At 41.1% G+C, this 14,122-nt stretch overlaps 1 protein-coding gene across 2 annotated transcripts in view; it reads left to right on the top strand.

The window, feature by feature from the left end:
• The window catches only part of slc30a7 (solute carrier family 30 member 7), a 72,577-nt gene that overhangs the window by 52,043 nt on the left and 6,412 nt on the right, over nt 1-14,122 (top strand). The gene's annotated exons all lie outside the window — the stretch shown is intronic.

Raw genomic sequence — 14,122 nt, 5'->3', positions numbered from 1 at the left:
GACCCACTAGCCAAATGTGCCCCACTGTGCAACATACAACAGTCAAAAGAACTCCATTGCAGGTTCTAGAATTGCAGGCTTGATAAATATTTCCTGTTTCCCCACTAGAGCTATTTTTAGCTCCACATAGTTCGCAGAGGAAAGGATGGGCCAACATAAAGTTACATTTTTAAAGAAAAATCCAAAAATGCTTCAGAGTATTGAGTACAGGAGTTGGGAGGTCATGTTGCGGCTGTACCGGACATTGGTTAGGCCACTGTTGGAATATTGCGTGCAATTCTGGTCTCCTTCCTATCAGAAAGATGTTGTGAAACTTGAAAGGGTTCAGAAAAGATTTACAAGGATGTTGCCAGGGTTGGAGGATCTGAGCTACAGGGAGAGGCTGAACAGGCTGGGGCTGTTTTCCCTGGAGCATCGGAGGCTGAGGGGTGACCTTCTAGAGGTTTTACAAAATTGAGGGGCATGGATAGGATAAATAGGCAAAGTCTTTTCCCTGGGGTCGGGGAGTCCAGAACTAGAGGGCATAGGTTTAGGGTGAGAGGGGAAAGATATAAAAGAGACCTAAGGGGCAACCTTTTCATGCAGAGGGTGGTACGTGTATGGAATGAGCTGCCAGAGGATGTGATGGAGGCTGGTACAATTGTAACATTTAAGAGGCATTTGGATGGGTATATAAATACGATGGGTTTGGAGGGATATGGGCCGGGTGCTGGCAGGTGGGACTAGATTGTGTTGGGATATCTAGTCGGCATGGACGGGTTGGACCAAAGGGTCTGTTTGCATGCTGTACATCTCTATGGCTCTATGATCAAAATGTACTTGACCCTAGTAACTGTTCCAAAGGTGAGATGGTGAACTTCTTTGCATCTGTGGTGATTTTATTGTTCACTTTATTCTCGAATCTCTTAAGTTGACTCATTTGAATTTTGCTACTGTTTGCCAATGAAATCAAACTTGGGCAAATGCTCCTCACTGATCTGGGAGCAGTTTGGGAGTACTTCTGGAAGCATCTGGGAGCAATTCTGCCTCTTAAAATTTCTGCTTTAAGAGATGGTGACAATCAATGATGTCATTAGACTCATATGGTCTAACCTCACACCTGTTGACATTCTTCTAGAAAAGTTAGTTTGCTGCAGTTCCCTGGAGTGTTTCAAACACAATTAAGAGAGCTAAAACTCAATGTTCTGAATTCTTATGACAATGTCTTGTGGTTTGCGAATTAAATGCCAGTTTAACACTAACTTACCACACTTGGCCACATATCATGTACAAACCTCATGTGACAATGACTCAGATTGGTTAGAGAAAATTGTAAATTCTGTATTTCTGTTGCTATAACCTGTACTTCAAAGTGATCAAACATCTAATGGTGTGTCAAAGCTTTCTTCTTATGAACTTTTTTTGAAAAATCAGTCATTTGAAATGCTGGGTTGTTTCTTATTACCATATATCATGAAGCTAATGATATACAATAACCATAAATACAAATTAATGGGAGTTGGCCCTTGTGCCTACACTGTCATTTAATAAGATCATAGCTGATCTGATTTCTTTTTATTCACTCATAGAACATAGAACATTACAGCGCAGTACAGGCCCTTCGGCCCTCGATGTTTCGCCGCCCTGTCATATTAATCTGAAGCCCATCCCACCTACACTATTCCATGTACGTCCATATGCCTGTCCAATGACGACTTAAATGCACTTAAACTTGGCGAATCTACTACCGTTGCAGGCAAAGCATTCGATACCCTTACTACTCTGTGTTCATGGATTGTGGGCTTTGGCTGGACCAGCATATATTGCCTGTACCTAGTTGCCCTTGAGGGTTGTGGTGAGCTGCACCAGTCTGTTTGCTATAGATAGACCCACAATGCTACTAGAGAGGGAATTCCAGAATTTTGACCCAACAACATTGAAGGAATGGCAGTGTATTTCCAAGTCAGGATAGAGGGTGGTTTGGAGGTTAATTACAGGTGACGGTGTTCTTAGATGCCTATTTCTCTTGTCCTTCAAGAAAGAAGTGTTGGTTTGGAAGCTTTAGTCGAAAGAGACTTACTGAATTTCTGCAGCTCATCTGATAGCTCATACTGTTGCTACTCAGCCTCAGTGTTTGAGAGAATGAACATTTGGATGGGGTGCTAATCCAGTGGCTGCTTTGTCCAAATGTCAAGCTTCTTGAGTGTTCAAACTGCATTCATCCAGGGGTGGTATTTCATTATACTCTTGACTTGTGACATGTAGATGATGAACAGGCTTTGGGTAGTTGAGGTGAGTCTTCTGACTTGTACTTGGGGGCTTAGTGTTCATGTGCTGAGTCCAGTTGAGTGACCTTATGCCAGAGGGAAGGGGTCATTGATGAAATTACTTAAGACAGTTGGGCCCAAGACACAACCCTGAGGAACTCCTGCAGAGTTCCCAAGATAGTAATTTTGCTAAAGTTCATTGGAGCCACACTCAGTCAGATGCTGGCTTGATGCAAAGGACAGTCACTTTCATCTGACCTGTGGGAGTTAACTCTCTTGTCTCTGTTCAGACCAAGGTTGTCATGTGTTTCAGTTTATGTAGCCCTAGCCAAATTCAAATTAAACATCATTGGATATGTTATTGCTAAGTAAGTGCTATTTGGTTGTACTGTTAATGACTCCTTTACTGATTTATTAAGGCCTCAATTCCATTTTCCTGTCTACTTTTTATGTTTCAACCTCCTGTTAGTCAAGAATCCATTTAGTTTGGCCTTAAAAAATATTCAATGACCCAGCTTCCACTGCTTTGAGGAAGATAATTTTACAGGTCTGTGACTCTGAAACACATTCTCCTCATCTCTATCGTAAATGGCTGAATCCTTATTTTTTTAAATTGTGACCCCCCCTGCTCAGTTTTAGTATCTTACATTGTCTCAAGTGTCAAGTCTACTCCAATTTTTATGTTTTGATAAGGCCACCTTTTATTTGTTTAAACTCCAGTACATTTGGGCCCAACTTTTTTGTCAGCATCTTGTACAGAACTTCCATGTTTTATATTCCATTCTCCTTGATGTGAACATCATTCCATTTGCCCTACTAATCACTTGCTGCAGTTGCATACTAACTTTTTGTGATTCATATACCAGATGCCCCAGGTCCTCTGCATTAGAGTTTTGCTATCTATCGCAAATAATATATTGCTGTTTGATTCTGCCAAAATGGCCAAGTTCTCATTAATCCTGTGCTTTATGGTGCAAACTTTTCATCTAGTTATATAACGGACCTAAATCCATCTGTATAACTTTGTCTTCATCATTGACCTTCCTCTGAGGAAGTTGCAATCATAGCAACCATATATTCCAGTCTTTGCCAAGTAATTTGTGTGATTGTCACTTATTATTGCAAAATCTAAATGCTGAAAAAGAGCACATTTTGTTGAAGATTTTTGTGTCTCACTTGTTAATTGACAAGAATATCAAATCAAGGAGAAATCCAATATTTGTGCTGCATGGGAGGAGAGTATGAATTAGCTGGCAAATGGACTCTGGCAGACATGTTGCTATGGAGAATGCATCAATTAATGATAAATGCCAGTCTTTAAATTTTGACCCAGAGAATTTGACTCTAGACCAGGCATTGCCCTGAGAAATGAACTAGTGAATAACCAACATTCATTTTATTCAATTGAAACAGATGCAGTGTGTATACATGCACTTTGTCTGCAATGAACGAGGCCCTGTACGTTAAATGTATGTAGCTTCCAGTGCACAAGTGAACAATACTTAGTCGAACTAACAATCTTAAATTTGTTACCAACATAATTCTTTGTAAATTTGTGATTACTTACAATTACAGAATCAGATCTAATATTGGACATTGTTGCGAATGCCCAATTTGTTGAGATTACTCTGGAAAGATAGGTCCCTCAAAAGTTTGAGCAGCAGGCGAAGCTAGCTGCTTTATACTGCTACAATGCAGTAATAAATGAGTGGTGTTTGCTATTAACTGGATGCTGCCATCAAGCCAAAAACATGTTCTGCCCATCACACAAACCAACAATGTGATGTATCAGTTTCAATGCCAGGTATGTATATACATCCTGAAGCTTAACTAGGATCTAGGACATATCCCTTCAGTTGCTTTCAGAAACGATGTGCTGATCGGAGTACATCTGGGAAAATTAACAAACAGTGAAATTCACAACTAATCTTGGAGGAACTGTTGGGTGAAGTTCACAGCACAGAATCAGATAAGTTAATTGTTGTTTTAAGTCTTTCCAAGAGAATGGCTGCAGTAGTGAGTATAGTGGATTGTTTCTTTATTATATGTTTTTGGAGATAAGTCTCTTGATTAAATTTAAAATATAAGCCATAGCTATTAATTTAACCTGGGGCAGTGTTTGTAGAGGAATAAGACGGTGTTATTTTCTGGGTCTGTAGATTGTGAAGGAGCAAAAATGGCCTTTGCAGTAATATGTACTACTTGTCAGATGTGGAAGTTTAATGAGAGTTTAAGGGTTACTGCGGATTATATCTGCCATAAATGCTGTTGGATGCAAATCTTATCAGATCAAGTGGATCGGTTGAATAGACAGATAGAAGCGATGAGGAATTTGCAACAGCAACAGTATGTGATGGATGGTAGTTATAGGAAGGTGGGGAAAGTCTCAGATACAGTCACATAGATGGGTTAACTCCAGGAAGGGTGAGAAAGGTCGGCACCTAGGGCAGGAGTCTTTTATGGATATACCCATTTCAAACAAGTGTGCTGTTTTGGAAAATGTAGGGGGTGATGGGTTCTCAGGGGAATGTGGCCCGAACAGCCAAGTTTCTGGTATTGAGACCAGCTCTAATGCAACATCGGCTTCCAAGAGATGAATTGTGTTAGGGTATTCTGTAGTCAGAGGTACAGACAGACTTTTCTGTGGCCAGCAGAGAAAAAGCAGAATGGGTGTTGTTTCCCTGGTGCCAGGATCAAGGATGTCTCAGAGAGGGTGCAGAATGTCCTCACGGGAGAGAGGGGCCAGCAAGAGGTCATTGTCCACATTGGAACCAACGACATTGGAAGGGAAAAGGTTGAGATTCTGAAGGGAGATTACAGAGAGTTAGGCAGAAATTTAAAAAGGAGGTCCTCAAGGATAGTAATATCTGGATTACTCCCAGTGCTACGAGCTAGTGAGGGCAGGAATAGGAGGATAGAGCAGATGAATGCATGGCTGAGGAGCTGGTGTATGGGAGAAGGATTCACATTTTTGGATCATTGGAATCTCTTTTGGGGTAGAAGTGAACTGTACAAGAAGGATGCATTGCACCTAAATTGGAAGGGGACTAATATACTGGCAAGGAAATTTGCTAGATCTGCTTGGGAGGAATTAAACTAGTAAGGTGGGGGTTGGGACCCAGGGAAATAGTGAGGAAAGAGATCGATCTGAGATGGGTACAGCTGAGAACAGAAATGAGTCAAATAGTCAGGCAGGCAGTGACAAGGTAGGACTAATAAATTAAACTGCATTTATTTCAATGCAAGGAGCCTAACAGGGAAGGCAGATGAACTCAGGGCATGGTTAGGAACATGGGACTGGGAAATCATAGTAATTACAGAAACATGGCTCAGGGATGGGCAGGACTGGCAATTAATGTTCCAGGATACAAATGCTACAGGAAGGATAGAAAGGGAGGCAAGAGAGGAGGGGGAGTGGCATTTTTGATAAGGGATAGCATTGCAGCTGTGCTGAGGGAAGATATTCCCGGAAATACATCCAGGGAAGTTATTTGGATGGAACTGAGAAATAAGAAAGGGATGATTACCTTATTGGGATTGTATTATAGACCCCCCAATAGTCAGAGGGAAATTGAGAAACAAACTTGTAAAGCGATCCCAGCTATCTGTAAGAATATTAGGGTAGTTATGGTAGGGGATTTTAACTGTCCAAGCATCGACTGGGACTGCCATAATATTAAAGGTTTAGATGGAGAGGAATTTCTTAAGTGTGTACAAGACAATTTTCTGATTCAGTGTGGATGTACCTTCTAGAGAAGGTGCAAAACTTGACCTACTCTTGGGAAATAAGGCAGGGCAGGTGACTGAGGTGTCAGTGAGGGAGCACTTTGGGGCCAGTGGCCATAATTCTATTCGTTTTAAAATAGTGGTGGAAAAGGATAGACAAGATCTAAAAGTTGAAGTTCTAAATTGGAGAAAGGCCAATTTTGATGGTATTAGGCAAGAACTTTCGAAAGCTGATTGGAGGCAGATGTTTGCAGGTAAAGGGACGGCTGGAAAATGGGAAGCCTTCAGAAATGAGAAAACGAGAATGCAGAGAAAGTATATTCCTGTCAGGGAGAAAGGGAAGGCTAGTAGGTATAGGGAATGCTGGATGACTAAAGAAATTGAGGGTTTGGTTAAGAAAAAGAAGGAAGCATATGTCAGGTTTGGACAGGGTAGATCGAGTGAATCCTTAGAAGAATATAAAGGAAGGAGGAGTATACTTAAGAGGGAAATCAGGAGGGCAAAACGGGGACATGAGATAGCTTTGGCAAATAGAATTAAGGAGAATCCAAAGGGGTTTTACAACTATATTAAGGACAAAAGGGTGACTAGGGAGAGAATATGTCCCCTCAAAGATCAGCAAAGTGGCCTTTGTGTGGAGCCACAGAAAGTGGGGAGATACTAAATGAATATTTTGCATCAGTATTTACTGTGGAAAAGGATATGGAAGATATAGACTGCAGGGAAATAGATGGTGACATCTTGCAAAATGTCCAGATTACAGAGGAGGAAGTGCTGGATGTCTTGAAACGGTTAAAAGTGGATAAATCCCCAGGACCTGATCAGGTGTACTTGAGAACTCTGTGGGAAGCTTGAGATATTTGTGTCATCGATAGTCACAAGTGAGCTGGTGGAAGACTGGAGGTTGGCAAACGTTTAAGAAGGTGCCACTGTTTAAGAAGGGCGGTAAAGACAAGCCTCGGAACTATAGACCGGTGAGCCCGACCTCAGTGGTTGGCAAGTTGTTGGAGGGAATCCTGAGGGACAGGATGTACATATATTTGGAAAGGCACGGACTGATTCAGGATAGTCACCATGGCTTTGTGCGTGGGAGATCATGTCTCACAAACTTGATTGAGTTTTTTGAAGAAGTAACAAAGAGGATTGAGGGCAGAGCAGTAGATGTGATCTATATGGACTTCAATAAGGTGTTCGACAAGGTTCCCCATGGGAGACTGGTTAGCAAGGTTAGATCTCATGGAATACAGGGAGAACTAGCCATTTGGATACATAACTGGCTCAAAGGTAGAAGACAGAGGTGGTGGTGGAGGGTTGTTTTTCAGACTGGAGGCCTGTGACCAGTGGAGTGCCACAAGGATCCGTGCTGGGTGCTCTACTTTTTGTCATTTACATAAATGATTTGGATGCCAGCAAAAGAGGTACAGTTAGTAAGTTTGCAGATGACACCAAAGTTGGAGGTGTAGTGGACAGCGAAGAGGATTACCTCCGATTACAACAGGATCTGGACCAGATGGGCCAATGGGCTGAGAAGTGGCAGATGGAGTTTAATTCAGATAAATGCGAGATGCTGCATTTTGGGAAAGCAAATCTTAGCAGGACTTATACACTAATGGTAAGGTCCTAGGGAGTGTTGCTGAACAAAGAGACCCTGGAGTGCAGGTTCATAACTCCTTGAAAGTAGAGTTGCAGGTAGATAGATAGTGAAGAAGGCGTTTGGTATGCTTTCCTTTATTGGTCAGAGTATTGAGTACAGGAGTTGGGAGTTAATGTTGCAGCTGTACAGGACATTGGTTAGGCCACTGTTGGAATATCACGGTCTTCTTCCTACCGGAAAGATGTTGTGAAACTTGAAAGGGTTCAGAAAAGATGTACAAGGATGTTGCCAGGGTTGGAGGATCTGAGCTACAGGAAGAGGCTGAACAGGCTGGGGCTGTTTTCCCTGGACCGTCGGAGGCTGAGGGGTGACTTTTATAGAGGTTTACAAAATTATGAGGGGCATGGGCGGGATTAATAGACAAAGTCTTTTCCCTGGGGTCGGGGAGTCCAGAACTCGAGGGCATAGGTTTAGGGTGAGAGGGGAAAGATATAAAAGAGACCTAAGGGGCAACTTTTTCACACAGAGTGTGGTGCGAGTATGCAATGAGCTGCCTTGGAAGTGGTAGAGGCTGGTACAATTGCAACATTTAAGAGGCATTTGGATGGATATATGAATAGGAAGGGTTTGGAGGGATATGGGCCGGGTGCTGGCAGGTGGGACTAGATTGTGTTGGGATATCTGATCGGCATGGACGGGTTGGACCGAAGGATCTATTTCCATGCTGTACATCTCTATGACTCCATGACTGTAGCCAATCAGCTAACATTTACAAAACCTGCAACACAATGTCCAACATTAAATATAATTCTGTCTTGGGATATTCCTGAGTGTGGGAAGGTATATTTTCACAACCAATTGAGGATTGTCTGTTGGCTCAGTGACATACTCTTGCTTGGATGTACTGAGACTTAAGGCAGGTTAGAAATGTCCATCAGCCATAATCCAGTTCTACGAGAAAGAAAGTGTTATGTCCATCATTCAATATGGAGCATAAGCCAAGTATAGTTAAGATTTACATGGAAATGCAATCCTTATCGCTGTATTTCACATTTGTTTCATCTATATAGCTTAGCCTTTTCACAGTCAGATAAAATTTTAACAGAATTAACAAATTATAGACAAATTGTAGTCTCAGGTCTAAACTAAAATCAAGTCAGTCGATTCAGTCATGATTTAAGGCCAGATAGCTGTCTTTCCACTAATGTACTCATCATTAACATGTAATGCAAGTCTACCTTAAGATCCAACCCACCTTTGCATCAATCTTAAATGCAATAGGGCCCTGGCTATTAGTTGCCCAATCAAATAGCATTGAACATTTACCCTTAAATATTTTAAAAAATATGATTGGAACAAGTGTTGATTCATTTATCACATTGTGAGATATGTTTGTTTTTGTAAATTAAGCATTTGTTTTAATTCACTCATAAAGAATTCAAAGTTTGTGAGAAGATTTGTAGCTCGGTGCTCGTTGCTGTGGTTCTGTTCACCGAGCTGGGAATTTGTGTTGCAGACGTTTCGTCCCTTGTCTGGGTGACATCCTCTGTGCTTGGGAGCCTCCTGTGAAGCGCTTCTGTGATGTTTCCTCCAGCACTTATAGTGATTTGTATCTGTCGCTTCTGGTTATCAGTTCCAGCTGTCTGTTGCAGTGGCCGGTATATTGGGTCCAGGTCGATGCACTTATTGATTGAATCTGTGGCTGAATGCCATGCCTCTAGGAATTCCCTGGCTGTTCTTTGTTTGGCTTGTCTTATAATAGTAGTGTTGTCCCAGTCAAATTCAAGTTGCTTGTCATCTGAGTGTGTGTCTACTAAGGATAGCTGGTCGTGTCGTTTCGTGGCTAGTTGGTGTTCATGGATGCGGATCGTTAGCTGTCTTCCTGTTGTCCTAGTAGTGTTTTGTGCAGTCCTTGCATGGGATTTTGTACACTACATTGGTTTTGCTCATGCTGGGTATCGGGTCCTTCGTCCTGGTGAGTTGTTGTCTGAGAGTGGCTGTTGGTTTGTGTGCTGTTATGAGTCCTTATGGTCGCAGTAGTCCGGCTGTCAGTTCGGAAATGCTCCTGATGTATGGTAACGTGGCTAGTCCTTTGGGTTGCGGCATGTCCTTGTTCCGTTGTCTTTCTCTTAGGCATCTGTTGATGAAATTGCGTGGGTATCCGTTTTTGGCGAATACATTGTGTAGGTGTTCTTCTTCCTCTTTTTGCAGTTTGGTGTACTGCAGTGTGTTGTGGCCCTTTTGAATAGTGTTTTGATGCAACTTCTTTTGGGTGTGTTGGGGTGGTTGCTTTGGTAGTTCAGGACTTGGTCTGTGTGTGTGGCTTTCCTGTATACCTTTGTGGTGAATTCTCCGTTAGGTGTTCTCTGTACCATCACGTCCAGGAATGGGAGTTGGTTGTCCTTTGCTTCCTCTCTAGTGAATTGGATTCCTGTGAGTGTGGCGTTGATGATCCAGTGTGTGTTCTCTATTTCTGTGTTTTTAATGATTACAAAGGTGTCATCCACATATCTGACCCAGAGTTTGGGTTGAATTTGCAGTAAGACTTTGTTCTAATCTTTGCATTATCGCTTCTGCTATGAGTCCAGAGAAGGGTGAGCCCATGGGTGTGCCTTTGATTTGTTCATGAAGAATATAGGAGAATGAAATATGTAAGAATGGAATGTTTTTACTCTAATGTGTTTAGATAATTGGAAGTGGCATATAAGACTGTATCCTTGTTTCATCGATTTGTAGTAAGCACTGAAAAAATTCATTTTAATTCCACTTAGGTAGTTACAAATATGTCGATGATACTCACTCATGCAATAGGGTTATATTCTTTATATTTTTCACTTATATGTAAGTTTTGGCTCAAATCCAGCAAATAACTTTATAGATATTTTCTGCTGACTGGCTGTATAAAGTTCCTGTTTTACCAGATGAGACTATTGCAAAATGGAAGTAATTGAGCAATAATTATATAAATTATGAATAAAGATATGCTTTTAAACATTTAGCATATACTCCTATAAAGTGCATATTTGAACTAAGATTAAATTTCAATTTGTTTTCATGGAATCTGAAGCATTTGAGCTTCTGACCTGCATGGTTCATGGCTGACTAGTGTTTTTTATTAAATCTATAGATGAGAGGATTGGATAAATGATGTCTGCTTGTTGATTCTTGGAGTCCAGAACTCGAGGGCTGAGGTTTAGGGTGAGAGGGGAAAGATAGAAAAGGGACCTGAGGGGCAACTTTTTCACAGAGTGGTGCATGTATGGAATAGGCTGGCAGAAGTGGTGGAGGCTGGTACAATTATAGCATTTAAAAGGCATCTGGATGTGTATACGAATAGGAAGGGGTTTAGAGGGATGTTGGCCAAATGCAGGCAAATGGGACTAGATTAGTTTAGGATATCTGGTCGGCATGGACGACTTAGATTAAAGGGTCTGTTTCCATGCTGTGCATCTCTGTGACTCTGTAATTGTAAAGAGATCTGAAAATCACAGATTACTGTTGAATAGGCGATTTGGTCTTTGAATTTGAGATAAAGCTTTACAATTAATTTTCATTCTAATCTAAAAGTATCTTTTATGAATTTCAATTCTGTCCTTCCACACTCCTTTTATTCTGCGATTTTATAAAAAATGGAGTAAAAGGGGTGAAACTTTTTTGCTTCAACCTGATCAGACCTTAAAGGTCTCCTGGGAATCTTTGGTGGATATGTTGGCCTTACACTCCCTATAAGGTAAATTTAACAGAATAATCACTGGTTCTTATTGGTTGAGAGATTGGTTGAACCAGACTGTGTCACCTGGACCTGATTTGAAATGTTCATAATATTAAGGAGTATCGGTTGGGTGGATTGGAACAACCTGTTTCTCCTTGTTAGTGTGTCTATGACTAGAGACCATAGTTTAAATAATACAGCCAGCCTTTCAACTGAAATTAGGAAATATTCTACGCAAAACGAGTGATCGAAGTTTAGAAACTTTTTCCATAAATGGTTATTGATGCTAGATCAGTTGATAATTTTAAAGCCAAAATCAATAGCCAGAAATGAAAAGTTCTAACCCAACTGATACTCCTTAATATCCTGAACATAGTTATAACGTAGAAAGTGCTTCAGCCAACTTGCATGTATCTAGGTCCCACAAACAGCAAATTGTGTTCTGTTTTTGTGATATTGTTATGGCAAAAATATTGGTTGACACCAAGGAACAAATCTCTGCTGTTCAATATGGAAATTCATAAAGCCCAAGGAAAATTTTGAGACCCTTCTACCTTCCTCTTTAATAATATTTCCAATTCCCCAAGTTGAACATGTACTGGAATTTTTCATAGGCTCACCATTTGATGCTACTGCAGAGAAAAGTATTTAATATACTATTACATTATAAATGGATGTGAATACAGGAACATTGTATAGTTAATAAGTTTGCAGATGATACCAGAATTGGTGGTGTAGTGCACAGTGAAAAGGTTATTGGAGTACAATGGGATCTTGATCAGATGTGCCAATGGGCAGATAGAGTTTAATTTAGATAAATGTGAGATGTTGTCTTTTGGTATGGCAAACAGGACAGGCCTTGTACTGATAATGGTGGGACCCTGTGGAGTTTTGCTGAACGAAGAGACCTAGGTTCATATTTCCTTGAACATGGCATCATAGGTAGACAGGGCAGTGAAGAAGGCACTTGGCTTGCTTGCCTTCATTGGTGAGAACATTGAATGTGGAAGTTGAGATGTCATGTTGTGGCTGTGCAGGACATTGGTGAGATTATTTTAGCATACTGCATACAATTCTGGTCACCCTTCTATAGGAAGGATATTGTGAAACTTGAGAGGGTGCAGAAATGATTTACAAGGGTGTTGCTGTGTCTGAGTTTGAGTGAAAGGGAGAGGCTGAATAGGCTGGGACCTTTTACCCTGGAGCATTGGAGGTTATGGGGTGACCTTATAGAGGTTTATAAAATCATGATTGACATGGTCGTTATCCTAGGGTGGGTTTAAGATTAGAGGGGAAAGATTTAAAAGGGACCTGAGGAGTAACATTTTTATGCAGAGAGTGGTGCGTGTATGGAACTAGCTGCCAGAGGATGTGGTGGAGGCAGGTACAATTACAACATTGAAAGGCATCTGGCTAGGTATATGAATAGGAAGGGTTTAGAGGATATGGGTCAAATACTGGCAAATAGGACTAGATCAGATTGGGATGTCTGGTTGGCACGGACAAATTGGACCAAAGGGTCTGGTTCTGTGCTGTGTAACTCTGACAGTATAATTTTTGTGGACAAGTAGAATTAAATATATGGTATTCTTCAAGGGCTTTTCGCACTTTCAAACCTGGGAACTACTTTATTATGACTTTGATTGCTAGAATCCCTGAACTTGTTAAAAAATCCTTCTGGTATGACATTCTCGCATTTAAAGTGAGCACCTTAATGCTTTAAATTTTGGCATTCTCCTTACAGATAGTTTAAATCAATATATTCAAATGTTATCACACCTCTAGAGCAGCTGGAACCTAAACCAGGGCCTCCTAGCTCAGAAGTAGGGTCACTACCACTGCATCACACCAATCCTGTCATTCTACTCAAATGTTTTTACACTATTTTCTTTTGATCTTTCACATTTTACCTAATTTTGTAGCTCAATGCAATCTACAAAATGGACAACATTTCTCTGTCCAAATTCTGGTTATTTATTTGTGTATTTTACATCTAGCGTGTTTGAATTTGACATTTCTGAAAGTGGGCTCCCAGCACCAGTAAGCAGTGACATCATTCTCCCTACCTGTCAATTGAACAAAGTCTGAAACCTAAAATCTCTACAGTCTTCCTCCCTACTAGTTTCTTAACTGCCCCACAGGTTACCTCGATGCCTATGCATTTCAATTTTATGGGCAACAATTTGTTGTCAAAAAATCTATTAATCTTAATTTTTAAAAAAATTTATTGTCATGTGTACCTAAGTACAGTGAAAAGCTTTGTTTGCGAGCAGTACCGGCAGATCGTAGTAAGCAAGGACATAGAGATAATCGGGTGAAGAAATGAGTAGACAGAAGCAGACAAGTTACATCGCACAGGACATGTGCTAGACAAGATCAGCATTATTTGAAAAATAGAAAGACCTTTCATCAGGCTAATAACAGCAGGGATGAAGTTGTTCTTGAACCTGCTGGGGTTCAAACTTCTGCCTGACAGAAGAGGTTACAGCAGAGCATTGCTTGGGTGCAATGGGACTTCGCTGTTGGCAGCTTTTTGGCCACAACAGGCCACATAAATAGAGTCCATGGATGAAAGGTAGGCCTTTGTAATGTTCTGGGCAGTGTGCACAACCTTCTGTCGTTTCTTACGTCCTGGGCAGAGCATAACCAGGCCATTACGCACCCAGACAGTATGCTTTCAATGGTACGTCTGTAAAAGTTGGTGAGGGACGCTATGGACATGCCAAATTTCCTGAGCTGCCTGATGAAGAGGCTTTGTGCTGCCTTGACTGTTGCATCTACATGGGAAGTCCATATCTTCTATGTGCCATCACAGTGATTGGCATGTTAAGTTCAAAATGCATA

This window comes from Chiloscyllium plagiosum, unplaced genomic scaffold (assembly GCF_037043375.1).
Source record: "Chiloscyllium plagiosum isolate Xiang-an unplaced genomic scaffold, Cpla_swu_hap1 HiC_scaffold_9, whole genome shotgun sequence".
In the NCBI taxonomy this organism is placed as follows: domain Eukaryota; kingdom Metazoa; phylum Chordata; class Chondrichthyes; order Orectolobiformes; family Hemiscylliidae; genus Chiloscyllium; species Chiloscyllium plagiosum.
The sequence above is the reverse complement of the archived record's forward strand: the minus strand, read 5'-3'. Positions and strand labels throughout refer to the sequence as shown.